The sequence below is a fragment of the Chenopodium album genome, chromosome 14 (genome assembly GCF_948465745.1).
Source record: "Chenopodium album chromosome 14, dcCheAlbu1.1, whole genome shotgun sequence".
NCBI classification, from domain to species: domain Eukaryota; kingdom Viridiplantae; phylum Streptophyta; class Magnoliopsida; order Caryophyllales; family Amaranthaceae; genus Chenopodium; species Chenopodium album.
The window spans coordinates 23,128,331-23,135,928 of NC_137847.1; the positions used below are offsets into that span (position 1 = coordinate 23,128,331).

The 7,598-nt window shown below is 34.9% G+C and overlaps 1 long non-coding RNA gene across 1 annotated transcript; it reads right to left on the bottom strand.

Moving 5' to 3' along the window:
* Positions 1–3,164: 3,164 nt before the first annotated feature.
* On the bottom strand, positions 3,165–6,797 carry LOC145579095 (uncharacterized). Its single transcript, XR_014099012.1, has 3 exons — positions 6,540–6,797; positions 4,568–5,327; positions 3,165–3,177 (listed from the first exon to the last, which is right to left on the bottom strand). It is a non-coding gene; the product is annotated as an uncharacterized LOC145579095 (long non-coding RNA).
* Between the last annotated feature and the right edge of the window lie 801 nt (positions 6,798–7,598).

Sequence of the window (7,598 nt, forward strand, 5' to 3'; positions counted from 1 at the left end):
CGTCCTCAATGTTAATTCCTATGTCATAGACGGCCTTGAAAGTATTCAAATTACTTTGATATTTGAGATGCTTAGAATATTTTTCTTGGAGGTTCTTAATGAACATCCTTACAGATTCTTTCTCACTAAGCACCTCAACCATTTTAGCGGCAGTTTCCCTCCACTTATTGAAGAAGGAAGTAAAATCCTCATTCTCTTTTTGTTTTAGCATCTCAAGTTCTCTATGGTCAGTTTCAACTTGAATGTTACATTTGTACCTATCAATGAAAGCGTTTACTATTCCATCCCAAGTTGATATCTTTTCTTTTTCAAGGGAAAAGAACCATTGTTGGCAAATGGTTTCAAGAGATAGAGAGAACAAAGAGTGAAAGACTTTCCTATCAATTCCCTTAATGTTCATTATGGTTTCAAAAGCCCTTAAGTGGAAATAAGGATTGTCAGTTGGCATGAACCTAAGGATGTCATTGGCATTGAACTTCTGAGGAAGAAGCTCCTTGTCCACTGAGACCCCTTGTGAGCTAATGCCCGGGAACATGTAGTCATTGGAGAGCTTGTTCAAGCTTTCCTCCATTCGCTGCATCTGTTGCTGTTTCGCAGGGTCATTGACTTGAAGAGCCATAGCCTTCATCATTTCAGTTACATTGGCCAAGTTTTGACTAAGTTCATTAACTTCCTCTTGAGTTGCCATGATCTTCTTAGCTTTTCTCTTTTGACAAATCGGTTTATCAAAACGTAAGACTTGAACAAAAGCGTTGTCCTTGATTAGCCGCCCTTCTCTTCTTGACCAAGTACTGTAAATTAAACCATTTATTTTAATGACTTGACTCGAATTGACTTTGACTTTATTGGTTTTAAAAGACAAAGCAAAAATAGGGTGCTTATTTTTGGGAATCGCAAAAAATGGGATGCATATTTTTGGGAATCAAGTATAGGGTTCAAACAAGCATGGTTTAGTTGGAGGATTAATATCCGACTTACCCCCCTAAAAAAATGACGGAAAACCCGCGCACACAAGACTCTCTAAACATGGTCAAGGTGAAACACATATATAAAGTGTGTGCTTTAAAGTGAGTGAACGTAACATGCTTTGACATTTGTGTAAGACCATGGGACTATGTGCATAAACTCAATTAAGGACTAAATATAGCTTCTACCGTTAATAAACTGATTAATTAGACTCAACGTGAGGACTCGAGCAAAAAACTGGATCGTTGCTTAAGAAACGGGACTGTCGCCAAACGCCAAGACCAGCGCGATGCGACAATAGTGTCACGCCACAGGCCAAACTCTTGCGCCATTACTAAAGCATTAGTTTGGGTCTGTTTTCAATGTTTTACTCTAAAAGGACAAGCCTATAGTCGTACTAAGTCAAGTTTGATCAATTTATTAAGACTTTAATCACTCATATTAATTTATTAATTAATTAAGCAAAGTCTTTTAGTCATTAATTAGTTTATTTAGACTCATTCACAAGTCAAACAAACGTTTAGTGTAAACACTCAAGTTATGCACAGGTAAAGAATGCACAAGTAGTCAAGTAAGCACAATATGATGCAATGAGTTTGCAACCTAACCACGGCTTTAGTTCTCTAAAGTTCAAGGATAAGGGTTAGTTAAAAAGGGTCCATGGTTGTGAGTCCGGATGCACCGCGCGGAAGCCTTACCTTTGGAAGGGTTGGCGCGTGTGGATGGGACCTCGCGAGTTAAACTCGCTTCCACGGTTTGGTGAATTCAACAAACTCAGATGTATCCTTCGTTGCCATGAGTGTTTGATTGGGTAGATGGAGCGTAAATTCCCAAAGGGTTATAACCATATGTAGAACACATATAGGTTCAAAAAAGTGAAAAAAACTCAATCGGGAAATAGAATCGAGCGAACAGTACTAGAATTGGTCGAAACAAAGAAAGTAGATTTCTAGCTCGGTATTGGAAGAACATACAACAGGGTCTGTCGCTATACGATGACCCTGTCGTCAAATGAAATTCTTGTCGCACGGCGAAAGAGCCATCGCATGGAGCTGGCACTGTTTTCTCGGCGCCGGTTCCTACATGCCTCAGTAGCTTTCTGTTCTTTGAATTTTCCGATTTTTCGTAGCATTTTTTCGATCCTAGTTGTGAAAGATTTTTCCCAAATTTCCTACGTGTAAAAATCCTATGTTTTTAACGCATTACGGATGGTCTTTCCAATGCGGACCTTTTTTTATGCATATGTCAATAATGTCAATCAAAATTACGCACATGAATACTTAGAACGTTTCGAGTCTCATCCACTTATTCTAAATCATTGCCAAAATAAATTTTAGGAATTAAAATAGAAATCCTACCCAGTGGAGTTGCCAAAAAACTGTAGGGAATATTTCAAGCATCCAACACTTGAGCCCTACTGTGATCATACACTTAACCATGGTGGCGTCCAAAAAGAAGGAAGCTAAAGTAAAAGAGTCGCCAACAAGTTTTAGGAACTTGTAAACTGTTCACAGGGTGAAGGTTACACCCCTTTCACGATCCATGAGATCGCTAACTCCATATTAGTCTGGAACCATAACTGGATATTCGAGGATGAAGGTATAAATCCAACCTAAAAGAGATTGAACCTGCCCTTAAAATAGGCCTCTACTTTATTCTTCTCATATTCATGTGCGCTTTCTGACTAACATGCAATCTTTAACTTAATCCTAAACCTGTTTAATCTATGTTGGTTGAATATTAATGCACAAACAAACCTATTATTGGCAATCACTTGAATTATAATCATATTAGCCTAAACAAGATTATTAATTATCTTATTAAGCGTGATTACAAGTACAAATTCCCTTTAAACCTGCAAGAGAGGGCGTGATCAAGCAATAACAATAATATTATCAAGCAACATAATAATAACAATCATCATCATAATAATAATATTCTCATCAAAGCATAATAATATTAGCAAGATCCTAGGCATGGTAATAACATGATTTATAACAAATCCTAGCATGTCACTAAGCATTAAAGATCAAAACTTTATTCCTAACATGATACTAACATGATAGAGGAAGATAGGAAGCAACCTAAACATGATACTAAAAAGCAATAAATAACATCATAACATGATACTAGGAATTAAAATAATATAAGCATGCTTTCTGTAGAAATAGAGCAATTAAAACAACTTACTTTGATGCCTCATATCTCTTTCTAATAACAAAATACACGCGTTAGTAACTTCAAGGAAAATAATAAATCAAACAATTAATTTAAATAGGGATTTGGGACCAAACCCTTAGAAATTATTAACCTTTCACGTCTAGGGCGAAGGCAACTTCGAGCTTGGCTAGGTGTGTCTAAAACTTGTGAATGAGGTATTTTATATGAGGGGTGGTTTAGAAAGAGAGAAAAATAAGCTATTAGCTTGAGAGAATTAATGATGATTGTTGATGAATAAAAATGGGGAAATACGACCCTATTTATAGATAAAATAGTCTGGAAAAGATAGAAAAGAATTAGAATTTGAATCGGAATAAAATTGGCTTCTGTCGCGAACGACAGGACCCAACGCGAAATGACAGGGATCACGCATGGCGACAGACTCTGTCGTCATGCGATAAGGCTGTCGTTTGGCGCTGGCTAAAAGATAAAAACGCACTTTTGTACTGAATCCTTTTCCTAATATAATTAAGTAATTAAACTTCGTGTTTATCAATTTTAAATTAGATTTTATCATAATAAAACACTTATTTTATCTCAAATCGAATTCTTTATCCTCTAAAAGATAATTATCAATCCTAACCCTATTAGAACTCAAAAAAACCTTCTAGATTATTCTAGAAGATTAGAATCAATCCTAATAACTTTAGGAATAAAACCATTTCAGGCCATAAAACCATTTTATCATAATAATTAATTGGCTCTCCACTAGATCATTGGGCCATAAAACCATTTCAGGCCCAATTTAGTACTTTGGCCATAACTTCCTCATTATTCATCGGAATTGGGCTTATAATATATCATTGAAAAGCTCTTTGCGAGCCCGATCCAACTACACTATTATTGGACCCTTGTCATGGACCAAGCTAAATGGGACTGGCTAGTTTCATAAATAGAGTAGTTTTAAAAAACAGAAGGAGAGATTTTTATTAAAAACACCCGCATCACAAGACTTTTCACACTTTCACCTCGTTCGATAATCAATGACGTGAAAAGTATTCATCAATGGGTTTTGTTTTTGGGGAGACATATTTGGGTGTCTACAATGACAATCTAAAGTTTTTCGGTTTAATGATACATAGAGGCCTTCAAACCCAATATATCGTTTGTAAATCTTAGTGCTAATTTGTTTTACTTTTACTTATTTTGATTTACTTTTGAGGTGTTTTTATAACTTTAAAATGCTTTGTATTTACTTTTTGAGGTAACCTATGTAGGAATCGAATCTACACCTCTATGGATCCGTATAGTGCTCTACCACTTGAGCTAATAGCTTTACTTTTTTTTTTTTTTTTTTTTTTACAAAGCAAACAAGAAAATTTTATTAAGGAAGACTTGAAATGTCAAGAGCCACTACATCTGAAAAACCATCAATACTTACATGGTTGAGTCTTCTGACAGTGGTTGCGGCTTCATAGGCATCTTATTTCAATGTCGTAGTCTTTGCTCTAGGAACTTCTCGGTCCTGTTCTCTTCCTTTGACTACGAATAGTAAATGTGACTAAGAAAAGAGATCATGGCAAGCCAGTTGAGGCTACAACAACAATTAAATGCAAACCTGAAAAAGTTGTGACAGAAAATTCAATTACTCTAACTATAATGTCTAATGTGGCAAGTCTGAGGTGTTCGATTCACATAATCATTATCAAAGCAGAACACTTTCTGATGTTGCAAGAATTTCCACAACGTCTTTTTCCTCTTCTTCAGGTAACATAATTCAGGAATGACACAGTCATCAGGTGATCAAAGCGAGGCTGGAATTCCACGAGCTCCTTCAGAAACCATACTGCAATTGGCTCAAATCAACAGCCTGAAACAGAATTGTGTTACTCCTAACAGTAACACCATGGTCAATAAGACTTTGGAAATTAATAATGTTACTATGGGAAGTATGCTACGGAGAAACAATATTGATGAATACGGCTTCAGAGTTCACTGAGTATAAGCAGGATAAATACGAGAAAGCTTTGGTGTTGTATGATCAGGTCGTAGCAATTGATTCTAGTGTACCCAACTAGCCACCTATCAAAGCAATAAAAGTGTTATCTTGATAGCCCTTGGCAGGCTCCTAGAGGTAGTTTTCGAGTGCAGAGAAGCTGTTAGAATCGATCCTTTTATCAATTGCAAATCTGCCCTGCAACCTGCAGCAAGTAACCAGCAGAACATAACCTGTAGTGTCACGAATAACACCCCCTAGACCAACTGAAATATCCTCAAAGCAGGTTGCATCGGTATTCAACTTGTACACCCTAAGTTTAGGAGATTTCAGGCAATGTGTAGCATCTATAGGACCATAAAACATGCGATACACAAGATATCAAAAAATTCCAAACCTATTGCAACAAAATCCAGTCTAAATTGCACAGAAAAAGCAGCAAATAATTATGTAAAATCAACATCATATAATAGTTTTACGGGACCTTCAATTCCCACACTAGCTTTCACACCTCTAATTCTGCACTCCCTCTGATACAAGGGGAATACAAGTCAGGAGGCAGAGTTCCTAGCTTTTGTTAGCCAGATGCGGAATATAAGGGAAATTACCAGAAATCCTATGACAACTCAAATTATGAAAAATTACAGAGTACCTGTGTTCAATGGTATTCTATTCTTTGCAAATTAAGGTTCACTTAAATTACAGTTCTAAAAATCTGATGCATCATCTATTAAGAGCGGCAAATTACTTTTGGAATATTTCGATTTGCTTTTAAGTATTTTGTATCTACCTTAGGACTTCCTCCAACCTAGCTATGTAGGATTTACTTGCTTTCATTCATAGTAATACTGTAGTACTAACAAGAAAAAGTCAATATTCCAGATTCATTATATAAGAAAATTGCCAAGAATTTAACAATTTCAGCATGTTCATATTGTATGAAAAATTAATTCTCTAAGCCTAATTGATTTACTTTTACTAGTTTTCTATATACTTTTATAAACATTACAATCGATTGAAGCAAGCAATTTTGAATAATCATTAACACAAACAAAATTCATACTATAGAAAATTATTATCGCACATTATCATATACTCTAAAATTCTGTAAAAAAAATAACTAAAATTACAATTAAAAAAACACACACACATATTTGAAGCCAAAAAATCGTATAAAAAATCGCTTAACAATTTACTCGCACCAATTAGCACAAATTTGAGATCCAAAATATAATAAAAATCAGGTTAATTAAAATAAATGCTCACAAAAATTCATTCGCATCAAGTTGTAGGTCTAATAATTAACTTCTGAATTTTAGCTAAAATCATTCTTTAAAATCAATGGATTTCGAAAAATTCGAACTCTAAATTCATTAAAAAAAAATTTAAAAAATCAAGAAAAATTCAAACGAGATACCTGTTTAGACATCGATTATGCAATTACTGGAGGTTATCCAATTCGTGGAGGAGAGAAATAGTGCTTGAGGATTAATGGCAGTGATCCATTTTTAGAGGAGGGAGAAAGCTTGAGGATAGAGAAAATGGCGAAGGAGAGAGAAAATGCTTGAGCGCGCTTCAGTTTAGATCTTAGCCGTCCATTTAGTGCGTGTTTCTTGTTAGATTTAACGATCCTCATAAGTTCCTAGTTCCTATTATAGGATTGGTTCTCATTATAATTCTGTCATATATTTGTTTTCATTAATGAGAAAATAAAATGTTTTTGAGTTTATGAAAATATTAAAAAAAAAAAAAATTGAGTTATTTCGAGTGAATCAAATTGATTTTAAAACGTTGCTTTTCTCCTTTATTAAATTGAAAAGATCAGAACTTTTTTTTAAATTAGCTTTAACCCTAATTGCTAGTTTCTCTTCCTGTGATTTGATTCACATCATCCGACCAACTTAGTCTTCTACCATGAGGACAAGATGTTGTGCACTTTTCACACTACTAGTTGTGCGTGTGTACGCAACGCGCACACCTCCCCCCCGTACACACCTCCCCCCCCCCCCCCCCCCCCCCAAAAAAAAAAAAAAAAAAAAAAGTTTGTGCAAAATTTATTTAGTAAAATGTTTCAGTTGTATATTTATTACGTGTTGATTAATTAGTTTATGATTATTAAAAGTTATACTATATGCTAAACAATTACTTCAAGATTAATATTTAACTAACATAAATTCATAAATAGGTTGTTCTTGAATTATTTTGCAAAAGAGCTTTAAGGGCTTTACCAGTAGACTAAGTTGAATTCTAACCTAGCTGGTTAGCTAAATATGTTATTCTAAGAGTACATGAAATGCAAGACAATGTTCCTTTTTCAACGATACTCACTCGTCTTCTATAGGTTTGCATATTTCTACTTCTGTATGGTTTCACGAGTATGAGAAAACATATCTATCTCAATCTCATGATATGATGTACTCTTCCATCTTTCTATCTCATTTCTCAGTCCAACAAAAGGCAAAGAAAGAAAACTTTA